At 43.3% G+C, this 11,736-nt stretch overlaps 1 protein-coding gene across 6 annotated transcripts in view; it reads left to right on the top strand.

Moving 5' to 3' along the window:
* The first annotated feature begins 9,084 nt into the window (after positions 1-9,084).
* Positions 9,085-11,736, top strand: part of CSNK1G3 (casein kinase 1 gamma 3) — a 124,601-nt gene continuing 121,949 nt past the window's right edge. For 4 of the 6 annotated variants that reach the window (XR_004301935.1, XR_004301936.1, XM_032425475.1 and 1 more), the window contains exon 1: positions 9,085-9,553. The gene's annotated coding sequence lies outside the window, so the exon portion shown is untranslated. The remainder of the gene's footprint in view (positions 9,554-11,736) is intronic. The other 2 variants (XM_032425476.1, XM_032425477.1) reach the window with 1 other exon arrangement.

Below are 11,736 nucleotides of genomic sequence, written 5' to 3'. Positions count from 1 at the left end.
TGAAAACCTTCAGAAGGAACACAGCCCTGCTAACACCGAGATAGTAGCTCTGTGAGAACCATTTTGGAGTTGTGACCTCCAGACCTGTAACATGAAAATGTGTGTTGTTTGAAGCCTCTAAACTTCTGGTAATTTGTTACAGCATCAGTTGGAAACTAATACATGCTATTTTCTGCTTGTCTTTCTTCCAAAGGTTCCACTAATTGTAAAGCATGGGGGCCCAAGGTGTTCATTACAACTGAGTTGGGCTTATCTTGGAGCCTGTTCAGTGCACTGAGCTAAAAAGTATCTATAGAAAATAGTTGTGAGTTCATGATGATTTTTTGTGTGTGTGTCCTTGGGCAAGTATATTTGAATTACCAATTCAAATTCAGGATACAAGACTGTTTAGTTGGTCTTTTCTTTTTTTTCATCTGTATCATCAGGGATGGCAGGATTAAAATACACCATAATTACTCATTTTGCTTTGTCCCATGGTACCATATATAACAGTCTTAGGAAAACAACATCAACACTGCTACCAGCAACATGATTACTGAAAAATCAAAACAACACAAAAAAAAATCATACCTTTTTTTTTTTGTAATTTTTTTCCTTAGGATATATCCCATGAGGAATATATAGTCAAATTACTATATTTTAAAGTCACTTGGAATTACAATCTTTTATTTATTTATTTTTTTAAAAGATTTTATTTATTTATTTGAGAGAGAGAGAATGAGAGAGAACACATGAGAGGGGGGAGGGTCAGAGGGAGAAGCAGACTCCCTGCCGAGCAGGGAGCCCGATGCGGGACTCGATCCAGGGACTCCAGGATCATGACCTGAGCCAAAGGCAGTCGCTTAACCAACTGAGCCACCCAGGCGCCCAGAATTACAATCTTTTAAATAAATCATTTAACATGGGCAGGATAAAAATCATACTTCTTTCCCTTTACTGACCAATCATCATCTCAATATCTGCCAGATAATTATTTCTATTGCTGTGCACAATGTTTTAGTCTATTGAGGTTAGTACTAACAACAACAACAACAATTATTATTATTATTATGAACAGTTACCATAACAATCACATACAATTGGGTTGTCTGTTATCTGGATATGAATTCTAAAGCCAGCTTCTGTTTTCTTTTCTGCAACCTTGATCATGACTCAGTAACCTACTCAACATCACTGATAGATTTCCAATAAGATATTAATGTCCGGTTTAAAGGCATGCAGGAGTAAACTGAGGACTGCAGCCTTGGATTGTAGCCCAAACACTGCACACATAGATTCTCTTTAATATTCCAAGATCAGAACTAAGTTGATAAGGTGGCTTGCAAAAACCAGGGCTACTCCATCACTAAGTACTGAAATATCTGTAGTAACTTCAGAAGACAGAATGCGTTCCATTGTAAAGAGACCAAGCTGATTTGTCTTTGTCGATTTGAGTCAACAAGATCAAAAGAACACGGGTAATACATGGAAAGGAAAGGAGATACAGGAAGAGATTGGCTTTTATGATCATGAATATAAATTGACAGGCATATACTAATATGAATGAGAGTCACAGCTCTAGAAAGCAGTGAGTATTGGCATTTGATTGAAGTTTCTTCTTGGTTATATCTGGCAGAATATGAAGCATGAAGTCACAGCCCAAAGGGATAGGTCTGCAACTGGCAGGGTTTCCACCAGAAGCTGAGGTAGGGCTCCTGGTGACTGAAGAAGGCAGCTGCCGTGAAATACAAAGCTTTAGCAGGGTGTGGCCGGCTTTGTCCATCAGGAGAATATGAACCTAAAGCCAGGGCGCCTCACAACAACAGCAAGACAGAGGTTATATATATTAGGGAGAAGCCAAAGAAGCAAAGCAGGACTGAACCACGGCTTGGAATTCGAGTGTTCATGTGGACACAGAACCAGGCCACACAAGAAAGGAGACAGGTGGGAGATGGCACTGAGCTGAACCAAAAGCCAGGATGAAAGCCTAGTGATCAAGGTTCTTCAGTTACAAACGATCGAAATGTATTCTGGGTAATGCAAGCAAAACAGAGTTGTGTGAAAGGCAATTGGGGGTGGGAGGTCTTGCAGAATTGACAGGAAGCTGGAGGTCCTAGTTGGGGCAGAATCCAAAATGCTCCAGAGGATAAAATCTTAAAAAAAAAAAAAAAAAAACACCCAAATGCTCCAAAGGCTGGGATATAGGATCATAGCCACTATTGTATGGCGGGAGCTGTGTGGTTAAGGTGCTGGTCTTGGAATGGGGTGCCATTCCAAATGTTTTTAGATTCCATGTCCCTCTGCTCAAGATTCAAACCCAGGGAGAGAGCATCCATTTGGCATTGTTTAGGCAATGTGTTCCCCATTACTTCTCTCCCATCCGGTCAGGGACTACAGGGAGAGGGAGAAAATTCATCAAAAGTAAATCTGGGGAATAAACAGGTGCTGGATAGCCACTATATTAAAATGTCCAAATATACATGGTAGAATCAAGAGAAATAGGGCCTGAGGCAAATTTAAATAATGTTTTGCCTCCAGACACAAATCCCATTGATTATGTCTTAGACTTTTAAAGCTAGGGAACAGGGACATCTGGGTGGCTCAGTCAGTTAAGCCTCTGACTCTTGATTTCAGCTCAGGTCATGATCTCAGGGTTGTGGGATCAAACCCTGTGTTGGGCTCCCCCTCAGCAGGGGAGAGGAGCCTGCTTAGGATTCTCTCCCTCTCCTCCTGCCCCTCTCCCTCCAAGTAAATGAATAAAATCTTAAAAAAAAAAAAAAATAAATCTAGGGAACAATCTGGGAGCTGATATTTTCTATTTTGTATTACAGCTCATGTTGGATTAGAAAATGCAGGTGCCTAAGAGTCACATGATAGCTAACAACATACATATATTTATTTATTCCTTCCTCTACGTCAGACGCCGTGGTAAGGGCATTACAGATATATCATTGCATTTAATCTTCCTGATATCAGTGTGATGTAGGAAATACTGACTCATTTTACAGATGAGCCAACTGAGGTTCAGAAGGTTTAAATTGCACAAGGAAGGAGGATAAGAGGAAACTGAAAAGCAGTATGATCCTGTGATTATCCTAGAAAGGAGGATGAGAAGTACAGGGAAGGGAGGCTCTAAGTAAGGTACCCTCCCACGTCAGTTTTAACTTCTGTTGACCCAGCGATTTTGTTCAGTTGGATATGGCAACAAGAGCATAATAGGAACAGGTGGGGGGGGGGTGAAGACATGTCAGGAATTTAGCAGTACTGCTTGGTGAAGAGAGGGATGAAATTAAGACCAAGCATGACAGAGACTCAAGAAACATAATTAGATACAGATGTTGACCCCAACAAGGTAGTCCTCTGTCCCCCATCCAGAGGGCACATGAAGGTCAGACATGACTTAGACAAGCTTTGGTACCAATGTTCTTATCCAGAAGAAGGATATAGTAATCCAGTAAGCCCAGTCAGTGTGTGGTATTTGGAGAAGTTTCATCCTAGCAGGACCCTGGCCAAGGACCTAGGGTGTAGTCAGAACTGGGACTGGAGAACAATTTTCCACATTGGATGGGGTTCTGGGAAAGCCTATAGTTTCAATCAGAAGACACCAGAGGAGGAGTTCAGGGAAAACATTATGGGAGGGAAACAGACAGGGAAGTGGCACAGTTGGACGTCTATACTCTTACCCAGAGTGGCACTCTGAATCTTCAGCCAGAGGACTGCATGATTCCCATGGGTGAGGGCTGAGGAAACACCCAGTCTTGGTCAAATTTGGCTCATGTACTGGGATGGGCTCCTGAGGTAGTTATTAGAAAATAGAACTGTGGGGAGCAAAAGAATACCAAGATATGGAAAGTGGAGCAGGGCCAATCATTACAACCATCTCTAAACCTTAGATTCACATATTCCAGAATTCAAGCTGTTCTTAAAACCAATACCAAAAAAAAAAAAAAAAAAAAAAGGTAAAAAAGAAAAAGGAAAAAGAAATCACAGCTTTAGCTAACTCTTCCATTTATCACAAAACATTCTTCAGATAGCCAACTTTGTTTAAAAGCTGCCAAAATTCAGGCCTCCTAATGGAAAAAAAACAAAAATTAAATTGCCTAGCTAGAGATTTAGCCATTTTTTTTTGGCGAGACTCTTTTACACTTTTCATGGTGTTTATAGCTTGTCTCTCTCGGCAGTTTTCTTTATTGAAGTTCTTTCTCTTAAGAATATGTTCTTTTCCTGTATGAAGTTTTAAAATTATTTGTCTACAAGTTGTCTTCCCTAATAAATATCCTGTCTAATCTTTAGCTTCTCTTTCATTTATAGATGGTATACTCTACATAGAAAGTATTCTTTGAGGAGTGGTATAAACTAAATTGTGTCCTCCCTCCTCCCCACCAAATTCATATGTTGATGTCCTAACCCCTAGTGTGATGGTATTTAGAGGTAAGGTTTTTTGGAAATATTTAGGTTTAGGTGAGGTCATGAAGGTGGGGCCCTCATGATGGGGTGAGTGCCCTTTTAAGAAAAGCTAGGGAGAGAGAGATCTTGAACACACAATGAGAAGGCAGCCAGCCATCTGAAAGCTATGAAGAGAGCTCTGCACAGAACCTGACCATGTTAGCACCCAGATCTCAGACTTCTGGCCTCCAGAACTGTGAACAAATACATTTCTGTTGCTTAAGCCACCCAATCTATGGTATTTTGTTTTGTCAGCTTGAGCTAAAACAAGGATGCCTTAACAATGTGATTGTTGCTAAACATTACTTAAGATTGTTTTTTAAAGATTTTATTTATTTATTTGAGAGAGAGAGAGAGCAGTGAGCATGAGCAGGGGGAGGGACAGGGGGAGAGGGAGAAGCAGGCTTCCCGATGAGCAGGGAGCCTGATGTGGGGCTCAAACCCAGGACCCTAAGATCATGACCTGAGCCGAAGGCAGCCGCTGACTGAACCACCCAGGTGCCGAACATTACTTAAGATTATTATTATAAGATAAAATAAAGCCTTTTAGAAAAGTTTTGTGATTCTTGTACCTGGCTATTGTCTTTGACTCCCTTTCTACTGGCATACTTCCTTTCCTCTCCTTGACTGCAGGCTTGACTGGGGAAGAGGTTATCTTCCCAGTCTTTCTTTTAAAAGAATTTTTTTAAAGATTTTATGTATTTGAGAGAGAGAGAGTGAGAGAGAGCATGAGCAGGGTGAAGGGCCGAGGGAGAAGCAGGGTTCCCGCTGAGCAGGGAGTCCGATGCGGGGCTCGATCCAGGACTCCAGGATCATGACCTGAGCCGAAGATAGACACTTAATCAACTGAGCCACCCAGGAACCCCTATCTTCCCAGTCTTAGTAAAATACTTTGCTCTGCTCCCAGGCTCTGGCTACTGTTACAATGTCCCATTTTGTATCTTTCCTTTTTCTACTTGAGCATTTACTTTTTCTTAATTATATCTTTCTTCCAGGTAGTTTACCTTAAGGATAATATTGAAAAAGAAACAAGTGGTTTGCCAATGTCTCGGGCCCTACCCTCTGTCAATAAGTAAATCACCATCCTAGGTTTACCATTACAGTTAAATAAAATATTTGGAAGAAGAGAATGAATGTTTCTTGTTTTTATTTTCAAAGGTTTTCGCAAATACCTTAATCTCATAATTTTGTATTTTATATTTAACAGGTTATCAATTGTCACATGATTTTGGGCAAGTTAATTAAACCTCTTTGAGCCCATCATTCCTCATTCCTAACAGGGAAAAATGATAACAGCTGCTATATTACTTCACAGGATTGTCAGACTCAGATGGAATAATATAAATGGAATTTGTACAAGTGTTGGTTGTTACATTGTTAGTTGGGAAATATCTGCCTGTGTTTTACTCAGCCAGATTGGCCACATAGTTTATACATTGCACCAAAGTAGAAGGCTAGGTTCATCTTCCCTGCCTATTTGTATTTGGGGGTTATTTCTTGATCAATTTGTGCAAAACAGGTTTGGCTTATTTTAATAGTATGAACGGGGTGTAGGGAGTAAATGACTATAGCACAAACCTATGTGTTAGTGCTCTCATAATCTTTTTTTTTTGGAAGATTTTATTTATTTATTTGACAGAGAGAGAGCACAAGCAGGGGGAGCTGCAGGCAGAGGGAGAAGCAGGCTCCCTGCTGAGCAGGGAGCCCAATGCGGGGCTCGATCCCAGGACCCTAGAATCATGACCTGAGCCAAAGGCAGTTGCTTAACCAACTGAGCCACCCAGGCTCCCCGAGTGCTCTCATATCTTTAAGGATACACTAGGAACTTGGAATTACCAATTTTTTTTTTGACAAAATGCTTTCTTTCTTTTTTTTAAAGATTTTATTTATTTCGGATATAGAGAGTGCGAGAGAAGTACATGCATGAGGGAGGGGCAGAGGGAGAGAGAGTCTCAAGCAGACTCCCTGCTGAGCACGGAGCCCGGATCTAAGGACCCTGAGATCATGCCCTGAATCGAAATCAAGAGTTGGGACGCTTAACTGACTGATCCACCCAGGCACCCCAACCATATGCTTTCTTTTCATGTCCTACAAGTTCTTTGCTTGAGAGAGAACGTAGGTATATTTTGTGGAGAGTAAAGCTGGCCATTTTTCCCTTTTTTATAAGCAGTAAAACTTCAAGTGTGATAAAGAAGGAAATGGAATACTTTTCCTGCTTAAAACTCTAATTGAAGGCCTTAATTCTATACTCTCTCTATGGGGTGTGTGTGTGTAGGTGGGGCTAGGTACCCGAGGTAAGCATTCAGGAGAGAGGAAAAGAAAGAGAAGAATCAAAATACGTAAGGGAGACACTGGGATCAGATGTGAAATTAAAGGTCCCAGAAATTTTACTTTCTTTCTTTCCTCAAACTCCCACTTGGTAAATCCGGATTTTTTTCTAAGAAATTTATGGTAGTCTTAGGCTGAAGTCATTTTGAAGTAACTTCCCCCCCCCCCCCGATTTTAATAGAAATATACAGGCAAAATTCATGTTGGCTGTTTCATCCTGTTTTTCATCGAAATCATTACAGTTGTTGCATGCCTAAATGATGGAACAAATATTTACTTGTATCAACAGAGATCTACACTGAACAGAATAAAGTTCTGGGGGAAAAACGTGACACTGCTTTGGAAACATGAAAAATATTAATAGAATATAAGTATCTGAAGAGTGGCAATGATAGGAAACATAAAAACTATTTGATGTATAATATAGATGATGAAGAACTGTGATTTGTCTGCTTATGTTGAGACATTATGCTGCAAAATGAGTTTTGGCTTAGATGCCTGTGGTTTTTCCTTCATTAACGTAAGCAATTTGCATACTGCCAAATTTTTCTTACAAAAGAATAATATGAAAATCTCATTGGTTTCCTACCTGTACTACTTGCCAGTTTTAATCTATAGCAATTTCTAGGGCTAAGTTTAACAAAAGAGTCTTTACTGAAGTGTTTAAAAATGTAAACTTTTATTCCCATCCCTATCTAAACATGTGATTTGATCATATATTTATATACCTATATTTCGTAAACATTTATCGGTCTTTGAGGGGTGGGAGGGAGGTATTCTTAATCTAAACCGAGTTTTTTGAGGCAGAGTAAAAAATGGTTTGTTGGTTGTCAATGACAGTATTTATAGTTTGCTATATTGCAGACATTTCTTTCATTTATTGAGATAGGATTAACTTTGTTTCCTGTCTGTACTGGAGCCTGGGATAGATCAGAAACTTTGGGATATGTAATTTGAGTAGGCGAATTATTCTCCAGTCAGGGCATGCAAAAATCTTAGTTGCTTCTGACTCTCTAATAAAATGATGGTGGTGTGGCAAACACAGAAGCAGTTCTCTTATTATCTGTACCAAGTAATAGTCACTTCTTCACCTTCAGTTTAGGAAACAGTGTGAAAAGAGAGGTCAAAAAAATGTAAGAAACCTATTGTAATAATAATAAAAAAAATCCCCAAACAGCATCTTTCCATATAACTACACCTCTGAAGTTTACACATTAACCTTATCATCAGTCTGGTACAGCACGGAGGGAAAAAAAGATAAATCCTCCATGATTTTAAAATGCATCTGTTTCACTGGAGACTTTTAAGTTTTTCCTGAGAGAGAGAGAGAGAGAGAGAGAGAGAGAGAGAGATGGAGAGACTCATGTCTCTTGATACAGTTTATCAAAACATAAATATGTTTGATAATGAATTTTTAAACAGCGCTGGGCTGTGATTGTTCTTCAGGCACACCTTAATGCCTGACTTTTGAAAGAACTTTAGACATAAGTAATATTAGGTAATAAGTAACAATTAAAAACATATTTTCAGAGTCCTCTACAAATGCCTTCATGGCGAACGATTTCCACAGCGGTTTTTCAAAGTGACGTATCTTCATCCCACTTATCTGTAAAGACAGAGTATGGAATCTTCTGCCTTCTCTGTGTGGGCAGATGGGACTGCAAAGTGGAGTGAGAAAACACCGGTTCCACCTTGTGTTCTACAACTTGATAACCTGAGTGATGTTTGGTCTCTCGAAACTTCAGGAGGTGCATTTAAAACACTGAGCTAGTAACTATCACGTTATAGAGTTCCAAGGATTGATTACCTGAGCTCACAAACGGAGGTCTCTATAGACCGTAGTAAATGGGATGCAAACGTGAGCCACAACTCAGAGTTCCAAGCAGCTGCATCCCTGCTGTAGCACTGAGGTCACAAAAAAGGGGGGAAATGTCAACCCGGTGAGGTCACTCCCTTAGGCCAGGGCCCTAAAATTCTGCACCTGGAGGGCTGTGCTCGGCAGAGCCTCGAGAACCTGACTTGGCACAATGGCGCCCTTAGGCTCTTTGCTCACCCAAGCCGCGGAATTTTCAGTAGCTGTCCCTAATCACGGGAGCGTTTTCTTCCAGTTCTCCCCCAGAGACCTCACCAAGCCTCTCCTCTCCTAGCCTCGCCCAGAGAAACATACCCGTATCCACTATTACTCCACGTTCCCCCTCACGCACCGCTCGTGCGGAGGTGGGGATGGAGGAGTGGCTTGGCTTTTATAGGCCTTGCCAGCCAATGAACGTGCTGCCTTTCTTCCGGTTGGCGAGCCGGCCAATCCGAGCAGGTCGCTGTAATCTTCGGCTCTACTCGGCTCTTTTCGCTGATGCGGGAGCTTGGGGGCCGCCGCCGCTAGAGAGACGCTTTCCTTTTTTATTTTTTTCATGTGTTCACTTCCGGGTCCGGCGCCGATCCGGATGCCCGAGGCAGAAGGATGTTTGACCTCCGGATAAGCGAGGCGCCGCTGTGCATTCATTCCCGGCTGCATCGGTGGCGACAGCAGCGGCCCGGGCGGCGACTCTCCGGCCAGAGGCGGCGGTAGGAGGCACCGGCAGTAGTGCAGGGAGCGAGTCCGAGCCGAGCTGCGTTCCCTCCCTCGCTCGTTCCTTCCCCCCCCTACCTCGCTCGCTCCCTCCCTCCGTGGCTCGCTTTCCTCCTCCGGTCGCCGGCGGGTGTGATGTGCCGCCGCCGCTGCCCCCGCCGCCGCTGACTGACGGAGCAGGGGGCGCCGCCCGCGCCCGGGACCGACCCCGCAGCTCGCGGCCGCGCCTCTGAGGTAAAGCCCCCTCCGCGGTGGCGCGCGGCCGGGTGGCCCGGGCCCGGCGGCAGCCTCGGCGGGGCCGCTGCTCCCTCCTTCCCGGGTGGGGCTGGGTGGGCTGGGGTCCCGGGCTGGGAGGGCTGGGGTGCGACGGGGGCGGCGCCGCAGGCGGGGGCCGCGGAGGAGGAGGGGTGGGCGAGGACCCCGGCGGGCGGGCGGCGCGGAGGGAGGGGCCGCGGCCGGGGGGGAGGGGGGAGGTGGTGAGGGCGCCGAGGGCTGGGCGGCCGGGGAGGGGGCCGCGGGCGGCGGGCAGGGCGGGTGCAGAAGTTGCCGAGCGGTGCGGCGCGAGTGGGGACGCGGGGGAGGTGGGCGAGCCGGGAGAAGGCGGGGGCTTCTGCGGGGAGGGGTTTTGAGGTCGGGAGCGCAGCCCCGGCGCTCCTGATTGTGTCTAGACAATTACCCTCGGAGTGGGGGTTTGGGCAGGAGGGAGGCATCGGGCTGCTGGAAGGAGGTGTCAGGGGCCAGCATTCATTTCAGGGGTAAACTTCCCGCTGGGGTGTCTGTTGGGGGTGGGGGGCAGGGATTTACCTATTTGATAGAGCTTCTGACTTAGCTCAAAACTTAACCAAGGCATTAGTCGGGGGTAACAAAATTTCTCTGCTGACTACTGTTAAGGTGCTGGTTTGTTTGTTTACCCCACATGCAGGGGAAGTGACACACCGAAGCGTCGGTGCTCTTGGTCCACAGCTCCTACATTTCTTTTCGGTGGGGTGGTGATGGAGATGTGTGTGTGCTTGTGGGGTGGGGGTAGTTAGGCCTGTATTAGGATCATTCCAGTTTTCCCAGGGAAGGAGGAAAAGTTAATGGGTGGGAGAGAAAGAGAGAGTCTGTGTGGGAGACGGCTACTGTTGCTATACTGTGGGAATTAGTTGTAACTCTGTTGTAATGAGTAGGGAGGCTGGCTAATAAATGACCCCCTTTTAACCTTTTGTTTTAGAACGTCGACTTTAATTGGAAAATTAAAAACCTGATTTAATAAGAAAATAAGTCAATATTTCTCGGGCAGTTACTGGTGAATGACATTCGCTCACAGTAACCGATGTTGAACTACATCTGAGTTGGAATACTTTTAAAAATTAAAAATATTTAATTTTTAAACCCGTGGATATATTTTTGAGGAATATTTGCTTTCCCTATAAATAAAAAGTGGAGGAAAAATAACACAAATTATAAGAATGAGTTAGGGTTAGAAAGATAGGAGGCCAGTTTAAGAAACCATCTTCCAACAAAAATCAGATACAGTTGGTGACATTCTTAATAACTTTTTTCGGGGTGGGGTGGAGAGTTCTGCCTAGTGTATTTCATAACTCTTTCCAAACTTTGCTCCGGCTCTATTCTGAGCTAAGATAAAGTATCTTTTGTATATATTAGCCCTTATCATTGCACATTAAAATGAAAATCGTATTTATTGGCATTGAAAGGAAGACATTAATCAACTGCATGGCTTTGGCATAGATTCTCTGGAATGTACAGACACTTTGGCTTCCAGGAGCTTGCATTTCTGCATATGCATCAGGTATTAGTATTTCTTATTAGAATGGGGACAGAAAGATTAATTTTAATATTGATATATATGAGAGTTTTTGGGGGGATCTTAGAAAGTGATAATCTTCAGTGATGACTTATTGTGCTCTCTGCCATTCATCAACTCAGAACCTCTTCTGCCATTCATCAACTCAGAAATTAATGCATTATGTAATTATTGTTATTTTCATTGTTAGATTTACAAAGGGTTAACTCTTACCAAAATCTTCAACACATGGTATTCATTTATTCCTTCAAATAAAAAGACTGGAATTAAAATCAAGGAATAGTTCAGTTCAACCCGGACCTTTACTCTGTGGTGAGGATGGAAGAGTGGTTAGAATATGAAGATGAATCAGACCCAGTAGTCGTCTTAAAGGGAGAAGCAGACATGCACAGAAATAATGGCAACACAAGACACCTGTGGGATTTATTAGAGGTGCATGGAAGCGTGTGTGTGTGTGTGTGTATAGAGAGAGAGAGAGAGACTGATTTTTGACTGTGGAATTATGAATGACTTCAGAGCTGGTAGCACTCCATTTGGGCATTAAAATATTTTAATGGGCAAATGGGGGCTTGGTGTTTGTGTGTGGGAGGGGGCTTAGTTTTCTAGGCAA

This window comes from Phoca vitulina, unplaced genomic scaffold, assembly GCF_004348235.1.
Source record: "Phoca vitulina isolate PV1807 unplaced genomic scaffold, GSC_HSeal_1.0 scaffold32, whole genome shotgun sequence".
Classification (NCBI taxonomy): domain Eukaryota; kingdom Metazoa; phylum Chordata; class Mammalia; order Carnivora; family Phocidae; genus Phoca; species Phoca vitulina.
Note: the sequence above shows the minus strand (reverse complement) of the source record. Positions and strands in the feature narration are given on the sequence as shown.